The following is a 19177-nucleotide window of genomic DNA, read 5'->3' as shown; positions in this document are numbered from 1 at the left end:
AATTGCCGTTTCCCTGCTGCTATCAGCTGTGAGGAAATAGTGATCTCTGCATCAGGATCACTTGGGGAGGGGGGGTGTTAAAACCTCCCCCCCCCCATAAGCCCAATCAAGATCGCTCTTGGTGAAACCGCTATTCTGACTGGCATCATGGGATAGGGGAGAGGGTTTAACTCTGTCCCTCCTGATCAAGATCACTGTTTCCTCGCTGCTATTAGAATCCTGCACATAGTTCTAAATTGTGCAGGGAGCAGACTCCCCACTGCACAACATACCCCTCCAACATGTGGAGGTGAAAGAGCCAAGCAATGAGGAACATAACAGAAAAGATGGGACCAACAAATGAGGTCCTACCCTCTCCCCTGTTGGTGAATCCCTGAAGAGCCTTAATAGCACTTGTTTTTTTATTTCCAAACCCCCTGAATACCACCACCAATCAGGTCTAAAGCTGTGCGCGCGCGCACACACACACATGAGAACACAGAAAACACTGGAATGCAGTGATGACATTATCTCGATTCTCCATAGAATGTGAGTGAACAAAGGACGACAATTCCAGATAAAAGGACTTGTGTGGAAGCAACGAAGGTCAACCTCATAGCAAGAGCAGCCAGCGGTCCAGCCAGCTATGACAGAGGTGGAACATACAGAATGTTGGGTTGTGGAAGTTCTGAAACAGCCTTCGACTGTTGATAGGCTCCCTTGTCAGTGAAGCCAGAAACCCCTGCTGTCATAGCTGGATCTGGACAGGAGAATGAACAATATGCAGCAGAAGCATAAAGAAACATGGGAAACTGCCTTATACTAAGGAGTAAAATACATGTTACTTGGAAGGTTTGTGACTGGATCTCCTGATGTTTTATTTCCACTTAAAAGCAATTGTGTGCAGTGGGCTTCAATTTTTATCAAAGCAGTGGCACTGAGAGTTAAGATCTTTGAGGGAGGCCTTTTTCTCGGTCCCAGCACCATCGGAGGCACATGGACCATTGACCCATCTAGTCCAGTACTGCCTATTCCAGGGGTAGAGGCAACCTGGTGCCCTCCAGATGTTTTCAACTACAACTCCCAGAATCCCTGACCATTGGTCATGCTAGCTGGGGCTTATGAGAATTGTAATCCAAACCATCTGGAGGACACCAGGTTGCCTCTACCCTCGGTCTGCTCTAATTCACAGTAGCTGTCTTAAGGCCCAGGCATTCTTTTCCAGCAACTGCTACTTCGATCCTTTTAACTGGAAATGTCAGGAACAGACCTCTATAAACAAGGCACATGTGCTGCACCATGAAGCTACTATGGCTCCTCCCCAAAACTTCATGCAAGCAACCCACTTGCAAGATGCCTCTTGGTTCTTATCTCAATCCCAAAGGAACAGTATGATGCATTCACTCTTTCCATTGCTTTGGAGTGCAGATAATAATATTGCACGCGTGTGCACGCACACCCAGCTCCACTTGAAGGCAGAACATAAGGAGCGCAGCAGGCTGAGTAAACCTAGCAATTTTACTGCCGGCAGAGAAGCTGAAGTGAGACTAAGGGACTGGCTCTGAACTCCACAAACAGCCCAAACTTCACATGTATCCAAGGTGGAGTTGGGCCTAGGCCAAGCAGTGAGATAGAATGAACCCCACCCAACTTGCCCACACTGAAAACAACTCTAAGAGAAAGACCTGGGAACTGGCAGTTTAGCTTGTCTGCCCTGGCTTCAATGGATTTATTTTCTAAGCCTGTGGAGTTAAGTGGGTGGTTGTGAGGTGGTGAGGGGAGAGAGAGAGAAATGAACATTTGCAAGGAGCGGGCTCCGTTCAGGCCAGCAGTGGACTTGAAAGAAACAATTTGATGGTACCTCTTCCGTGAACCATTCCTGTGCAAATACATTTTTTGAAGTGGTCACCAAGAATGGGTGGAAATGGGGTGAGCATATGGCTGGGGGTTGAGCTAGAAGTCTCATGGTTCTAATCATGGCTTGGCAATCAGCACACTGGGTGTCCTTAGGCCAGAGGTGGGGGAACCTCTTTTTCTGTGGAGGAACACATTCCCCTTGGGGTAATCTGTCAGGGGCTACATGCCAGCAGTGGATGGGGCCAGAGACAACACTGGTGAGGCCACCTACCCCCCACTTTTCTCTCTGTCACACCCTTTCTCCCTCCCACCTCCACCCGTTTCCCTCCCTCTTACTCCTCACGCAGCAGATTGCTAGGAGAAAGACAGACCACTCTTGCCAGAGGTCTGAACTGATTGCTTACAGACTACTTTTGAAATTAGGCCGAGGGACACATACAGTTTTCTAGGGCTGGAGGTTGCTCACCAGTGTCTTAGGCAAGCTTCAGCTCCTATATGCAATAAGAAGATAATAATACCGACCTATCTTACAAGGCTTTTGTACAGACTGCTGAAATAGACGTATATGAAACCCCTTGCACATGTGAAATGTGCTAAATAAGTGCTACACATTATTTAATGACATTTCATATTGAGGATGATGATCACATATTGATGTCAAATCCATACAACTGGAAGCATACCAATTTATTTTAGATGGTCTGGTGACAAAACACAGTAACCCTGTAATCTATTCAAAGACAGCATATGGGATACTAGTAGCAGAAATATCCTATGCAGTCCTGGTCCGACAATTTACTTCTCTGTGTTTCCTATCACGTTCATGGATGTTTAGGCTGTGTCGCCGAACAAAAACATGTATCATTAGCCAAACGATACAGCGAAGCAGTTCATGTGGGAGAGTTGAAGGAGACACCAGGATTCCAAAGGCTGGGAAAGAAATGCAGAAGACACATACTAGACAGAGAAAAGAGCAATAGTTCAGGCCCATTTCACAGTCCATTTAACAAAAAGCCAAAGCCAAATCACTTGGCAAGATCTTCTCATCTCTCTACCAGACAACATTCCAGTAGGCGCAGATAAAACTGCTGGTGTTGGCATAAGCTGTATGCTTGAAGAGGCCTTTTCACCTCTTTCACCTTTTTGAAATCACCTTTTTGATTATCATGGTATATAACTCTGCTGAATGGGCACAAGTATGAAACGATTCATAGTTGAATCACAGAGATGCCTGCCTTAAAAGTCTCCATGGCCTATCACAACGAGTCTTTCCGCTGCCCAAGATTAGAAAGCCAAGAAAGTACACAGCCCTTCCAAACCTAGCAACATTTGCTGCCCAGACATGAGTAAAGAACACATGGGTATCACAGAACACATAAAACCTGACTCATTTTGTAGCATTTTCTAGGACAGCAAACAAGCTGCAAAAAAATAATCAGTGTTTTAGAAATAAAACACATGTTTTGTAACTGCAGAACATGTATACACAAGACATACTGATTTCTTATCCCCTGTTGGTATCTTTTTTTGAAACCTATCTAAGACCACAAAAATTCAGGGAACTTCATGTAATTATCATTTGGGGAGCAAGTTTAATTCTTTGGTTAAGAAGACACAGGACTATTGTGTTCTAACTCATGCAACTTACCCATGTGACTTTGGGAAGGTCACCAATTACTATATTTTCAAAAGTTGTTTCCAGTCTTGCTTGAAAGGTCTTGAAGTCAAATATGGGCCTAGGGCAGATTTCCCTACAGAAAATCTTTAGGTCATGGTATACATCTGGCCACAAGGATAGTTCAAACACTACAAGCTCGACCCGTTTGAAAGTGTTGCTTATTTATGCGTGCCTATGTCTGAAACAGGAGTGCGCAGTCTGTGGCCCTCCAGATGTTGTTGGACTACAATTCCCATCAGTCCTAGCCAGCATAGCCAATGGTGAGGGGAGTTGCTGTCCAGCAACAGCTGGAGGACCAAATATTCCCCGGTGCTGGTCTAAAACTAGATGGGATGTGTCCCTACAAAGCAAGGGCCACATGTTGTATTTTTATGTTGTTATTTTGCCATTTTAATTGTTGCGAACTGCCCAAAGAGCTTCATCTATTGGGCGGTATAGAAATGTAATAAATAAATCAAATAAAGATTTAAAGTGTTGCATAGGTGAGTGGAGAAGGACCATTCCCATATCCATGTTTTTGTCTCTGAACCTACTTATTGTTACAACAGTTCCCATCCAGAGGAAACTGCTTCCAGTCATAGAGGCCCATATGGAGAAAAAATAGCTTTTTAAAGTGGCCATTCCATCAGGCTGCAGCACAGGGAGAGAAAGATGTTCCATCCAAGCTGCTGAGGGGCCAGATGTGTTGGCCCTCCTTAAAGTATCACCTTGCCGCAGCCATTCCATCAGGCTAGCCAAAATCTTTCCACTGCAGCTGGTCACTGCAAGAGCAGTAACTTTGAAGGACTGATGCTTGAGCTTGTTTTCTTTCCCCACCCTACATTCTCCATTCCATTTTCCTTGAGCGTCATGTCTTAGAATGGAAGCCTGAGGGCAGGGACTGTCTTACTACTGATCTTTGTAAGCCTCTCTGACAACTGAAACTTGGCATGCATACTAAGGGGCCCCTAGGGGTGTGTGCCTCCAGGTTGTTTTGTTTATAAAATGCCTTAATTAATTTTGATTAATTCAAATGTGTCCATGTGGCTGAAGCCTGCAGTAACATCTTCAGCCACTAGGGGAAGACTTCCTTAACCAGCACATAGCTCAGCAGTCCATACAGTTTGGAGCCAGCGGGGATTAGTAGGCCAAAGAACACACCCATATGCCTGTTCCTCCCTGCTGCTGTAGGGCAGCCCGCATCAGGAGAATGGAGTGGACAGACCTCTCCCTCAGAGGGCTACAGGGTGCACCATGGCAGGGGCCATTCATTTCATTTTCATTTCATTTATATCCCACCTTTCTTCCATCATGGAACTCAAGGTGGCTACATGTGGCTCCGAGGTGGTCTCTCCTCCAAGCACTGGCCTAAGGGTGCCAGAGAACATGGCTTTACTCAGAAGGAGGGAGGAGGGGACAACATATCCAATTTTGACAGCTCTGTAAGTTTGGGTGAAGGCTTTGCTGTATCAAATTAATGGCTAGTGCCACTCGTGCAAAGCCAGGTCTGTTCACTAGGAAACAAATAAATAAAGGCTAGGGGAGTGGAGGGAAGTGCGGACAGAGGAATTGTTCAGCTACCTTTTCCTGCTCACCTGTGCTTCGCTTTAAAACCCGCCTCCCCCTTGCCCTCATCCCACTTCGTCAGGCTTTGTCAGTGATCCCATCTCAACACAGAGTCTGCCGCCTAAATGAGAACAGAGCATTTGGATTTGAAACCAAAACGCAATCCCAGTGTCAAGTGCCAAATTCCTTGACGTGTGCAACCAGAAGAAAACATGGACCTGACTGTCTTTGCCTGGCCATCCCCACCACCACAGCAAAGGAAGGCGTCCTAAATCTTCACCATCAGGGTTTTGTGAAGTGTGCTGGGACTCCCGGACAAAAGCCCTGAAGGATAACCGTTCATTGCTAAATCCCTGGCTGCCAGTCCTGTGCTCAGCAATCAGTGTGTGGGAAGGAGAGAGAGAGAGAGAGAGACAGACAGACAGACAGACTGGGCACTGCTTTACTTCCTTTTAAAGCACAAAAATGGAATCCTGTCAAACACAGAGATGTTCCCTCCTCCTCCCAGAGGGATCGTCACACCACAGACTGCAGCAGGCTTCTGCAAGCAAAGAGATTCCCCCAACTCAGCAGATGGGCTGTTCCAAGCAGAGTTTCTGCCAAGCCTGCACGTGGGGCCATCTGCACGCTTCTGGCTCACAGGGGATGGGATTATTTTGGAGAAAGCTTCCCCTCCTTTTGAAGCGTCTACTGTGCAGATCCGCCCTCTGGGAACACAAGTGATGCAGCAAAGGGAGATCTCGGGCACACGCTATCAGCCAGTTATCACAAGAGGATCAGAGGAAAGAACATGAGTAAGGAGGACAAACCACAAAAATACGTGGGAGGACTTACAACCAAGGCCACCCCACCCCCACCCCCGGCGTCTTATCATTCAGGCAACCTGTGGTCTCTTGTGGCAGGATTGATGCAAGTCAGGCAAGCCTTTTTCTGGATGTCTAAAGTCACCAGGGAAATACTGATTCAATGCAGACAGGAATTGTGACTACTAGGAACTCCCGTCTCTCCTCAAAGGACCAGACGACCATCTCTTTGGTGTGGTTTCTGTTTAGGAACACATAAATCTCTATATTTAGAAATCTATCACTTGTTTTTCAATTTTTTTTTACAGACATTCCTAAAGCATTCCTCCTATATTGTTTTACAATATAAAACATCTGTACGAAAACGTAAAACACAAAACAAAAACAGAATAATAATTGCAACCAAGATATATAAATCAAAATATTTACTGCTATTTACATGTGCATGTGTTAAACACTTTGTACACTAAAATATGATGTGCCCCTTTCTCTACTTTTGCCTAAGGATAAGAACAAGCCCCACCCAGGCCCATCCCATTCCAGAAGAGCTGCCAAGTGAGCATGCCTCTGCTTACACCCCTCAATCAGAAACAAATGCCCTCTAACCGAGGTGGGGGGGGAGATAGAGTAGATCAGGAGTGGGGAACCTGTGGCCCTCCAAATGTTGTTGGACTACAAATCCCATCATCCCTGACTATCGGCCAGGCAGTTGGAGTGACGGGAGTTTTGAGTCCAGCAACATCTGGAGGGCCACAGGTTCCCCACTCCCAGAACATAGGATCTTCATGTCCCCTCAACCCTATGATTAGTAGCTGTGAGCTATCGCACAGCTGGTTCTGTTGTTTTTATTCCTCTGTCCCCTATTCTGCCATATACCACATACACCATTACCCATTGTCCTTCTAGGACTGGGAGCACACACAATTTCCTGAGCCATACTCCTCCCCCTCATTTTGGTCAGCCACAAAACATGTCCACCATGCAGACTGTCCAGTAGAACATAGGAACTCTGCATAGATGCAGATTTTGTTATTTTATTTTATGATAGCTTATTTGATTTGTAGCCCACCTTTCTACCAAGAAAATGTCACTCAAGGAAGCTTACAGTCATAGGATTTTTTAAAAATAAAAACTTGATTAAAACAATAAAACAAAGACAGTAAAACACAAGTAAAAACACAGCAGAGTAAGTATAAATATTTATAAATATTTCATTTATATCCTGTAAACTTCAGCATAAATGCTAACAACCAGATAAAACCACACAATAAAACAATCACTTAACACAGCAGATAAACAATCAATAAAATTGTGCCTTCCCATGCTGCCATAATTAATGCATCAATGTAATGCATTTTGTTGCAATTATACTCCATCCTGATTATTCTTATGACTTTGCCCTTCAACACTGTCATGCCAGAACTCCTGGCATCCTGCTAATAAATACATTAAAAATCCAAGGTATGTGTGACAACAAAAGCAAAGCTCTAGTTTAAAGGACATTTGCACATGCATGCAGGCGTGCACACACACAAAGATACAATAAAATGTATTCTGCTTCTGTTACTTAAGGGAAAAGGGCTAGGAAGCACCAAGTTCCAACTTCCTGTATTGAAGGTTCTTAAAGTTTGTGTGTTGAAGTTATTAAAGCACAGAATACATATGCTACCTGGGCGTACAAGAACAATGTTTCCAGGTTATGGAAGCACAGAACATGTGCTAACCTGACCATACAAGAGCTACATTTCCAGTGGATTATTTAACTGGTTCTCATGAGTATTTTACATGTGAGCTAGCACTGACATTGTATCCTCAAACTCGTTTTAGTTTTAAGTACCAGAATCAAGCTACTCCACACCTCTCAGCCAACATCCTGCAAATAAACTTGCCCTGCAGGGCATCCCTCAAATTGCGGAAACGAATTCATAGAAGAGCATTCATGGAAGGAAACAGGAACAAGAATCCCAGGGGGGTGAAGGGGGAACAGAATGAATGATCCGACCGAGTTCCATTGTAACTTGAAAAGAGAAACTCCAGTGTGCTCAGTGGAAGACAGACCTAACAATCTCACTTTGCCACACTCAACACCTTCCCTACAGCTTCCCACCTGCTCATACATTTTTGCAATTTACACACATCATTTTCAACCCTGAGTTACTCCTGTGGTAACTTTAATATGAGAATTGTGCTTGAGAGTTTTACTACAGTTTTTTCATGGTTGGCTCCTAATGCATGTTTTATACCAGAATTTTTAAAAACTCAACGACTGTTTTCTCTTGTCCTTGTCTAGAAAACAGGATTCATGGGGAAGGCAAAAGCAGTAACTCCAAACCCCAGAGTCACCTGATTGTCCTTTCAATACAGTTCTCCCTCAGATGCTTAGGACTCTCCCTGGGTTCTTCTAGTGGTGATTAACAGGTCAGCCCTATGCATGTTTACTCAGAAGTAAGTCCCACTTTGTCCCACGGAGCATGTTGCCATTTATGCACGTGAAGGGGAGATGTGAATCTCCAACCATGCAGGAGACATAGGCCAGGGTGGGTAGTATGGCCAATCGTGACTCCCAAGTATAGGTCCACCCTGTACTCCTGAGTGGAGATGTGAATCTCCCCTTTACATACGTATATATAGGTGACAAAACACAAGTATTATACAAAGTGTGAACCAGTCCTTAAGGGGGAGAGGGGTGTCAAATCTCTTTCAGCCCAAAGGCCAAATTCAATTTTGGAGAAGCTCTCCCAGGCTGTATTGCAGTGGTAGGTGGCAATGAAGGAAAAGGGAGCAGGCCCAAAAGTACCAGCATATTTTAGCTTAAAGCTCTTACTGCCAGTAATGAAGCCTTAGGAGAGCCATCCCAACTTTTAGAATGGGGGGAAAAACCTGCACAAAAGCTGGGAAACCACCATACGACTGGTGGTTGGAGGAAAGGGGAGTGGCCATCTGGGGAAGCCACATAGGCCAGATCCAGCCTGTGACCCTGACGTTTGACACCCCTGCCTTAAAGCCACAAGAGAAGCCTTCTCATGGCAGCTCTACTGGAGGCCAGGCAGGGATCTGAACAATGATTCTGCACGCTGCTTTGAAGAGTGGAACAGGCCTAAACACGGAGGAAAGATTGACAGTACAATGCCACAAAGGGGCCAAACAGGAGGCGCAGGGAAGACAACAGGGAAAACACATGGAATGGTTGTGGAATCACCACTGCCAGCTGACAAACACATTTCAGTTATTTCTGGCAGTAGGGTGAGGGGATTCCTAGCTTGAAACTCTCTCAGGGGCTTAAAATAGGCTGTGTCATTTCCTCCCACTAAGAGTTGTGACCCTGCAAGGTCTGTCAAATTCAAGCTTCTGTTCTCTGCCATGAGCTGGCCTGTGCCATCAAACCACTTTTTTTAATTATTTGTAAAGCTGCTTTGGGATTAATATCAACAAAAGCCACTTGAGACCCTATTAGAGCTTTAAGAACCGGGAGGCATCCCCACCCAAAGCTGAATTCATCTTTGTTTCTAATGCACATCACATACACAACCATGGCATATAAAACACACAAGATTATCATCTCCTCTTATTTTAAAGGAATTGGTCTAGAATAACAACCTCTTTCGAGTGTGTGCCCCCAAAGAGGGAAGGAGAATCTCTATTTTAGAGACGGGGATGGTCAGAAATAGCCATATGCTTGGCTATGGCAAAGCCATTCTGGACTGCACCCAAAATGAAAGTGGTCCTTTGTTCTCTTTCTGATCTGTTTGCTTACAGGGCAAAGCTCTGCTTGGGAAAATGCAGTTCCATAACCCTTTCTCTGAAATGCTTTGCACAATCAAAGGTTTCCCTGGCAATGGCTTTGATAAACTTGAAATGTTTACCTTCCTTGGAGTAATCAATGCCCAATTACGCTTTTAAGCATTCTTTTATCATTGTTTTGAGTTCCACCAGCCAAACTCCCACTGGGAGAGACAGCTTCCTGCTGTCTTTGTTCCCTGCCCCCCACATCTTTTGAATAACTAAGTGAATCAAGGTCCCATGTTCCACACATGGGGGGGTGATACCATGACTGGTTCTAAAGTTCCATGAGTATCTGAGGCAATTCTCCTTCCCTGTCATGTGGTTAAGGTCCTGCTTCCTTTTCCTCTGCCCCCTGGCTGCAGAGCCATCCTGACTGGTCATTTGTTGTCCTGAAGGCCGTGAAATGGTTTACTCTGACTTTAAGGTTCCTTGTCCTACTCTGAACAATGGACTTCTGGTAGTTGCCAACCCTATGCCCAGTTCTATGATGTTCTAGTTAGAACTGTGTGGGATAGCTGTTAAGTGGCCGTATCGCAAATGTCAGGGAGCGCACAAGGTGGAATCCCAAAGAACCGGAGCCATTTTCTGACCTTGGGGCAGGGGAAATTAATGCTTGTCATTGATGGAATTATGCATGCTGTCTGTAGAGCATGTCAAGAGGGAGAAAGGCACCAGCCAAAGACTAGACTTGGGCATCTAGTCTGGTCCATCCCATATTTTGCCTCTGTTGCTTCTGGTTAAGCTAGTAGAATGTGCTGTCGTTTAAAGGAGTGTGTGTGTGGGGGGGGGATCATGAAAGGCCCTGGCCTTCACATTTTGAAAACTGCAGATCATGATTTGATATGACTGCACAGGTGTGTATTTTTCTGAATGTACATGTATTGGAAATCTGTTATTGGCTGTGACTTCCCAGCACACATATACAGGTTTACATGTAATGCTGTTGTTGTTGTTCAGTCGTGTCCGACTCTTCGTGACCCCATGGACCATAGCACGCCAGGCCTTCCTGTCCTGCGCTCTCTCCCGGAGCGTGCTCAAGTTCATATTCATTGCATCCGTGATGCTATCTAGCCATCTCATCCTCTGCCGTCCCCTTCTCCTTTTGCCTTCAGTCTTTCCCAGCATCAGGGTCTTTTCCAGGGAGTTTTCTCTTCGCATTAGGTGGCCAAAATATTGGAGCTTCAGCTTCATTATCTGTCCTTCCAATGAGCACTCAGGGTTGATTTCCTTTAGGATGGACTGATTTGACCTCCTTGCAGTCCAGGGGACTCGTAACAGTCTTCTCCAGAACCACAGTTCGAAAGCATCAATTCTTCGGTGCTCAGCCTTCCTTATAGTCCAGCTCTCACAGCCATACATTACTACTGGGAAAACCATAGCTTTGATTAGATGGACCTTTGTCGGCAAGGTGATGTCTCTGCTTCTTACTATGCTGTCTAGGTTGGCCATAGCTTTCCTCCCAAGGAGCAAGCGTCTTTTAATTTCATGGCTACAGTCACCGTCTGCGGTGATCTTGGAGCCCAAGAAAGTAAAATCTGTCACTGCTTCCATTTCTTCCCCTTCTATATGCCAGGAAGTGATGGGGCCAGATGCCATGAACTTCGTTTTTTTAATGTTGAGTTTCAAACCAGCTTTTGCACTCTCCTCTTTCACCCTCAACAAGAGGCTCTTGAGATCCTCTTCGCTTTCTGCCATTAGGGTGGTATCGTCTGCATATCGGAGGTTGTTGATAATTCTCCCAGCAATCTTAATTCCGACCTCTGATTCATCCAACCCGGCATTTCTCATGATGTACTCTGCATATAAGTTAAATAAGCAGGGTGACAGTATGCAGCCTTGTCGTACTCCTTTCCCAATTTTGAACCAATCGGTTGTTCCATGTCTGGTTCTTACTGTTGCTTCTTGACCCTCGTACAGGTTTCTCAGGAGACAGGTAAGGTGGTCTGGTACTCCCATCACTTTAAGAATTTGCCACAGTTTGTTGTGATCCACACAATCAAAGGCTTTAGCGTAGTCAATGAAGCAGAAATAGACGTTTTTCTGGAATTCTCTTGCTTTCTCCATGATGCAGCGAATGTTGGCGATTTGATCTCTAGTTCCTCTGCCTCTTCGAAACCCAGCTTGTACTTCCGGTAGTTCTCGGTTCGCATACTGCTGAAGCCTAGCTTGTAGGATTTTGAGCATCACCTTGCTGGCATGTGAAATGAGCGCAATGGTGCGGTAGTTTGAACACTCTTTGGCGTTGCCCTTCTTTGGAATTGGAATGTAAACTGACCTTTTCCAGTCTTGTGGCCACTGTTGAGTGTTCCAGATTTGTTGGCATATTGAATATTGATTATAGACATGTAATGCTGTACATGTCTATAATCACATGCAGTTATCTAACTGTGGGTTTGATGTTTCCCCTCCACCCCTGACCTACAAAGAAGCTTTGGCTGTGTAAAAATGTATGTGTGGGAGGTAATTCTATGAAGCAGCCCTCAAATTACTACTAAGAGACAGCCTGTTTTCATGGAGAGCAGCAGGCCACCCTCTGGGAATCTACTAGCATGCTGATGTCTTTGACAACTGTCATCAGGGACTTTTAGAGCTAATGCTGCAAGTCTCTATAGCTTACTCTAGAGAGTCAGGATCTTTGATGGAGTTTGCAGCATTCTAATATAGCCTTTGTGGATCTAAAGTTAAATGTCACACATACTGGAGAATGACTGGTATATGTAAAGTTCCTTGTTCTCTGCACAGGACACCTCCAGGATATGATAAAAAGGTGCAAATCAACATCCCAGTTCAAAGTGACTTTGGGACTTCAGTGCATTTAAATTTAAATTTATCTAATTTAAAATCCCAGAATTCTCACAATGAAATCACAGAGCCCTTACACTCCAAATTCCTTGGGATTTAGCATGGCAAATACAGTATATATCGACAGCTTCAGCTCACAGCAAACAATGGTGGCCTCCTAAACTAGGGAAAGGGGAGCATCCTTAGATGAGAATTTGCAGTGACTCTGCTGAAATTCAACAATAAAAGAAAAGCTTATAAAAACTTTTCGTCCATCTGAGACCCATAAAGGGTTAAACAAAATTTCAAAAAGTGAGTGCAATAGGAAAAAAGAGTTCTCCACTCCAGGAGAGAGCCAGCTTGCAGCTAGTCTCTCTCTCCTCTCTCCCCGCTCCCCACTTCCCAGCAAGCCCTGCTCCTGGGAAAGTGTAGGCTGTTTTCCATATATATCTGCACACTGTTCCATGCAGTAAGAAGGCTAATTAAAGGGAGGGCGGGAGAGAAAGACACATGTAGAAGACGGAAAGGCAATAGTTATAAGAAGAATAGTGCCTGGGACGAGGGCTAAATTAGAACCTTAGAGTGCTGTGCTTATGATAGCCCTGGAAGATCAGACCCAGTCAGAAAGAGAGAAGCACTCATCAGCAGCCCTGAAAATGTGCAGAAAAGCAACAGTAAGAGTGCATGCAGTTGTTGTTTTTTTAAAAATGAAGAGATGGAAATTTTAATCTTAGGGTATACCTTGTGCTTCCTGTCATTTACTCCAAGGCAGATCCATTTTTCTTCATGGTAGTTGTCGGTGTTGCACTAGAAAGAAGCTTTTTAAAGTTGGGATTTTGAATTGAATTTCTCTTTGCTGTTAACAATATGGGTTTTATTGGTCTAGTTGAAATCATTTTATGCTGCTGCTTTTAGTTAAATCTATCATCTAAAACTTTAAAGTGTCTTATTATTTGAACTGTAAGCCATCTTGAGAAAACTTTTGTGTTGAATGGTGACAAATACATTCTCAAATCAAATATAAAGTAAAATTATTCCAAATGGAGCAATATCTACCTTCTGCTGAGTTTATCCACTTGCAACATTGCACTTGAGAAACATGAGAAGCAATGAACAAATATTTCAGTCCCTCCACTGGAAAAGCATAGGTAGGGGTAATTCAGGCCTTACTGGTGCACACAAGCATCATTTTAAATGTGCACATGCAGTCAACATGCAAATAAATTTTACCCATGCACCTGGCTCTTTGACTTCTCCTTTCTTCCTTTCACTCCACCCATCCTCCTCCTGTCCCACAATGCTCTTTCCTGGTCCAGACAGATGCTCATTCCTGATATTGTTGCAGAGTGGCAGCTGTGAAGGACTCTTTCCCCAAAGGGTCTCTCTGCAATGCTTCCTAGCCATCAGAACAGCACAGTTTTGGTGGGTGGGGACAAGCCAATCAAGGAGAAAGGTGCTTAGTCAAGTAAGAGGTGTCATGCAAGGAAACCGCAAAAACCATCAGATCTAGTGTGCTGTTGTTGAATGCCAGTTCGGTGCACTTAAAATACTCCAGCATCCAGGATTTTATCCTGGATGAAGATGCCAACAGGCACCTGTGTTTTCTTCCTTTTGTCCAGTTCTTATGAATAACTAAATGAGTAGACATTCTTTGTCTCACATGACGCTTTTGCATGGGCAAAGGGGGATTTGCAATTCCTCCTGCTACAATCTTGCTGCAAGTTGCAGCAAGGCTGCAAAAGTATCAAACCCTGATTTTTGGAAGTAAAAAGTAAGGAAGTGTTTTACAGTAGCAAAGTGCAAGGACAGAATATGAAGTCTCCTCTTTTCCCTTCAGGTTTTGCACTTGGACTTTCTCGAGGAACCTGCACCTAGAGCATCTTTAGAAACATATTCAGGCACTCTGCCTTTGGCAATGCAAACACTTCTCTTGGATACATCTCCAACTGTGAAATCCCCACCTCTAGGGCAGGGGTGGACAGAACCTCTTTCAGCCGGAGGGCTGAATTCCATTTAGGAAAAGCTCTTGCAGGGCAAGGGGGAGGGAGACTGAAAGCAAAAGGGGAAGGGCCAAAAATCTCAGCATATTTCAGCTTAAAGCTCTTACTGCCAGTATCCAATTTTTAGAAGAGCCATTTCAACCTTTTAAATGCAGAGAAGAATGCACAAAAAGCAGGAAACCACCAAGTGATTGGTGGTTGGGGGGAAAGGGGTGTGGCCATTTGGAGAACCCTGGAGGGCTGGATTGGGACCATCAGAGAGCCAGATTTGGCCCCTGGGCCTGAGGCTCTGCGCCCCTGGCTCTATGTTCTGCCAGCACATGTATCACAGATCTGGAAGCTAACAAGTCCCCTTCATTCATCTGGGTAATATAGAAGAGATTATGTTATAATGAGAAGAACTGCAGTCCTACTCATCTTCTCTTTCATATGAAGGGTATAAACAGTTGTTAGAATGTGATGAGTCAATGACTTAAGGCTCCCAACTCATGCTACATGGCTGTCTATGCTCTTCCCCATGACCAAGCAAGGCTACTGAGATTGGGAGTACTGAGTCTTCGTGGATCTTCTTGCTCACATCTTAGAGGTCACAGGGATAGCTGGGTAAGTGGGTAGATTTCCTCCTCTCTGAACATCCCTTCTTCTGAGGCTGAAGGTATGTCTACAATGCCTCCAGAATCACCAAGGTGGAGAAATGAAGTTAAAGGTACTTATGTCATGTCTTTGAATTTCTCCAGTATCAGAGTCTGTTCCCCTGGATCTTAAGTTATGTTTTTCCTTCCTCATTTTCATTTAATCATTAGGAGAAAATCTTAAAACAGATGCAGACTTTCCTGGCCTTATTACCAGGGGAAACCGAGCAGAAATCTGAGGTAGAGACAGTTTATTGTGCAACAAATGTGCATTTGTTCATTTCTTGTGCACAGTTCACAAGTCTTCCCTCAAGGCTGCAGTACTGTTGAAGGAATATCATATTTCCCAAGCCCTTAAGAGACAGTATTTTCTATCTGGGGAAAATGCAATACTTCCTCCAGATGGCACATTCATTGCCAATGTGAAAACAGACAGCTGCAGCAATCAAGGTTTGTGTAGAGTCCTATTTGGGAGTCAGTGTGATAGGGTGGATTTAATTTTGGGACTCTCCTTGGGGACATGATCATAGGGGCTATCATGATGAGTGCCTGAACTTCAAAATTTACCACTATGCCACTACTGACCCCAGGTTCTATATCCCTTGGGTGACTGTGATCCAGTCATCATCTCTCAGCCTAGCCGGGTTGTTGCAAAGATAAAAATGGAGGTAGAAGAATCCTTTACCCTACCCTTGGTTCCTTGGAGAAAAGGTGGGATAAAAATGACATGAATGTTTATTTGTGACTGGGACAGTTCCCTTGCCCAGCATGCTCATCTCTGAGTTTTATCCTTGACACAAAACATCAAAGACAGCCTAAGCCCATTCATCATTCACCATCAAAAGCAGACAAAGAAAAATATGGTTCTTCTGTCATAAAAGACAACAGCTGAACAAATTTCCCAAAATGAATGGATTCTCCAAGAGGATAGTAGGCAGAGAACTGGTAGCAAATAAATAAATAAAATCAGAAAGTGAAAAATCATATTCTTTGAACACCAAATGCCAAGAAGGTGACAACAGAGAAGTATGAAATACTTCAGAAGGAAAAAGATCTACAGTGTTTGGCGGCACTCCCACACTGATCTCAACAGCTGCGGGAAATGGACACATTCTGACACATTCTCCCATTTGTGCTGCTAATCCAGTGGGAAGGGCAGAGGAAAAAGCATGGACTCTAAGCACAGCAAGGGCTCCAGAAGAATTTTCAGAACTGCCGGAAGAATCGCTGGAAAAAAGGGGTAATAGCAGCCACAGGCAGAGCATGGAAGTTCTGCTCTCAGATATTCCATGGGTATTTCTAGGACCTATTTGTTCCAAGCATAACATCACTGGCTTATTTCTTTAGTACAGAAAGCACACATTTGGAGGTTATCTAATGCAAGTCTACTTCCACAGGCCAATGATGCTTCCTGTATATATGTAAAAACAAAAGTATGGGGCGTGGTCTTAACCTGTGCCGCGAATCCTTCCCACCCCCCTTCCCACAAGATACAAAATTCCATGTGGGGCTGGTGAGGGGTGGGGGTGTGCTACCATCTAAAAAGCCTGCCATCAAAATCCGATCACATCTTCCCCAGCTGTCACGTCCAGCTTCCTGAGTTAACATAAACACATCTCAAAACGTGGGCCAAGACTGCAGCTGAAAGTGGAGCTCCTCCAACTAAAGTCCAGCTAAATTGTATCGCATAATGTAGGCTTTGTATTGAAAGTGGTGGGGTTCCAGTAGGAGATGTAGTCCCCACCATTTCAAATCAGCAATTCTCCCAGCACTGATAGGCACAGTCTTACAGCCAAGATTACTGTGATGGTATGGTTTCAGTTGTCCATTTCTTAGAGCTTCCCACTGCACTTTGTGGGAGCACTTCACTTCCCTCTCCTTTCTCAAATGCTTACTATACTCCAACAAGACATGAAACTTTACTCTTTCAGGCTTGTTCATCCTTGATGGTGCAAGTTCCAACTTGCTGGGGCTGACTGTCAAAACCAGTTTGCAGTGTACAGGCAGTGATCCCTGCCGCTATCTACATTCAACTGACAACATACTTCTGACTACCAGGCACTGGAAACTTCCAATAGATGTTGCTATCATCCTATCTTTGTGAAATATCTACAGCATCTGTTAGAATGCTGTGAGAACTGGCATAAGATGTGATCCAGGAAGTCCAGGAAGATTTCAAATCTCACCTTAGCTGTGAAATTACCAAATCAATGGTTACCCCATGGGTACAAGGAGGAAGAGGAGGAAAACTCAAGATGGCTAACAATAGATAATACAGATACAGAGAAAATACAGATAAAAATACAGATAAATACAGATAAAAACGATGTCACTTAAAATATACTGTCAAACCAGTTAAAACCCACTTCAACAACAAACCAGCTTACGTGCCAAAGGCCTGCCTGGATAAAAATGTCTTTGCCTGCCAGCAGAAGGACAACAGAGAGGGAAACAACCTAGTCTCCATCAGCAGGGAGTTACAGAGCCTGGATGCAGCCACCAAGAAGGCCCTCTTGTTCTAAAAATAATATAAGTAAGGGGCACTAAACATTCAAAAACCAGTCTATTGTTATGATTATGTGCATGCCAATATCATGCAACACTCAAAAGTACAATGATAAAATGTTACTTCTATGTCCTGCCATAGAAACCTTCTGGATAAGAACTTCCAAAAGATGTTCCAAAAGAACAACCCTATGTAACAACCATGGATGTAATAATACTAGATAATGGCTGATGGCCTTTCCAGGTTAAAAATCATCCTAAAACCTTTTTGCAAATAATCTGAATAAACCCCAATAGAACTCAAAAAGTAGGATTTCATGTCCCTATATAATGATTTGGAGGAGTGAATATTTTGGAGGGAAACTTGCTGTGCATGCAGTTTAGGGAAAAGATTTCTCAGCAACTCACACTTTGGTCATTTTGAGTGATGAGAAACCTGCCATCTTCCTACAATGGAAGCACTTGTTAGGGTGATGTCTTCTGGCATGCACTTATTGGCTGATTTGTACCCCCACTTGGCAGAGTGCCTTTATAGCAAGAAAATGGAACTCAAGTTGGCTTTGCAATCATAGGAACTAAAACATTTTAAAAATAAAACCATGATTAAACCAATAATAAAATAAATACATTAAAAACACAATTAAAACCATAAAAAGGGAATAAAAGCAGCATCCAACGCAACAGACCAGTGTACACACCAAAAGCCTGCTTGAATAAAAAGGTATTTGCCTGCTGGTGGAAAGACAACAGAGAAGGAGCAAACCTAGCCTACCTCAGCAGGGAGTTCCACAGCCTGGGAAAAGCCACTCTCTTGCATTGCCATCAAACGTGCCTCTGAAGGCAGCGATCTCAAAAGAAGGGCCTGTCCTGAAGATCTTAAGAACCAGGCAGGTTCCTATGGGAGAAGGCATTCTTTCAGGTAGCCTGGTCCCAAGCCATATAGGGCTTTATAGGTCATAACCAGCTCTTCGAACTTTGCCTGAAAACAAACTAGTAGCCAGTAAAGCTGTTGTAACAAGGGAGTCACGTGCTCCCTGTTAACTGGCCCCAGTCAACAGTCTGGCTCCAGCATTTTGAACCAGCTGAACTTTCATAACAGTAGTCCAAATGGGATGTAACTAAGGCATGTGTGACAGTGGCCAGATCAGACCTCCACCTAAAAACCACAATGTCTGGAAAGACCTCAAGTCCGGTCCCATACTTAACACATTCTTGGCAAATCTACTTCAGCAGCTGAACAAGGTGCATGTACCAGTTCAGGGCCCCTTCACATATTACACAACAGCAAGGCCTGGTTTGCTACACAGCATACACTGGGCCAGGAGCAGCAGCCAATCCCAGCTCCCTGACAAGGGCACTTTCTTCTAACATGCATTTGCTGCATACACCCATGGCATTTTTAGGTGTATGCATAAACATCTTATGTATACACCTAACTAATGCAACGGCCCAAGGAGCAAGAAGCTTCTGGATCCAAGCCTCAAAACTCTGCCTATAACCTGCAGAATAACAATTTCTCATAGGTGCCCTATGAAGGCAACAATACTAATGACATCAGGGAGAAAATGCAAATTCTTACATTTCAGAACAGCCAAGGAGGAGTCCCACAACATC

General features: G+C 44.2%; 1 protein-coding gene across 6 annotated transcripts in view; it reads right to left on the bottom strand.

Annotated features, from left to right (window-relative positions):
* ATP2B4 (ATPase plasma membrane Ca2+ transporting 4) overlaps nucleotides 1–19177 on the bottom strand; it is a 212865-nt gene that overhangs the window by 155399 nt on the left and 38289 nt on the right. The window lies entirely within an intron of this gene.

This window comes from Heloderma suspectum, chromosome 4, assembly GCF_057233095.1.
Source record: "Heloderma suspectum isolate Gila_16-S chromosome 4, 16-S_ref, whole genome shotgun sequence".
NCBI lineage: Eukaryota > Metazoa > Chordata > Lepidosauria > Squamata > Helodermatidae > Heloderma > Heloderma suspectum.
This window is presented reverse-complemented; position numbering and strand designations above follow the sequence as displayed.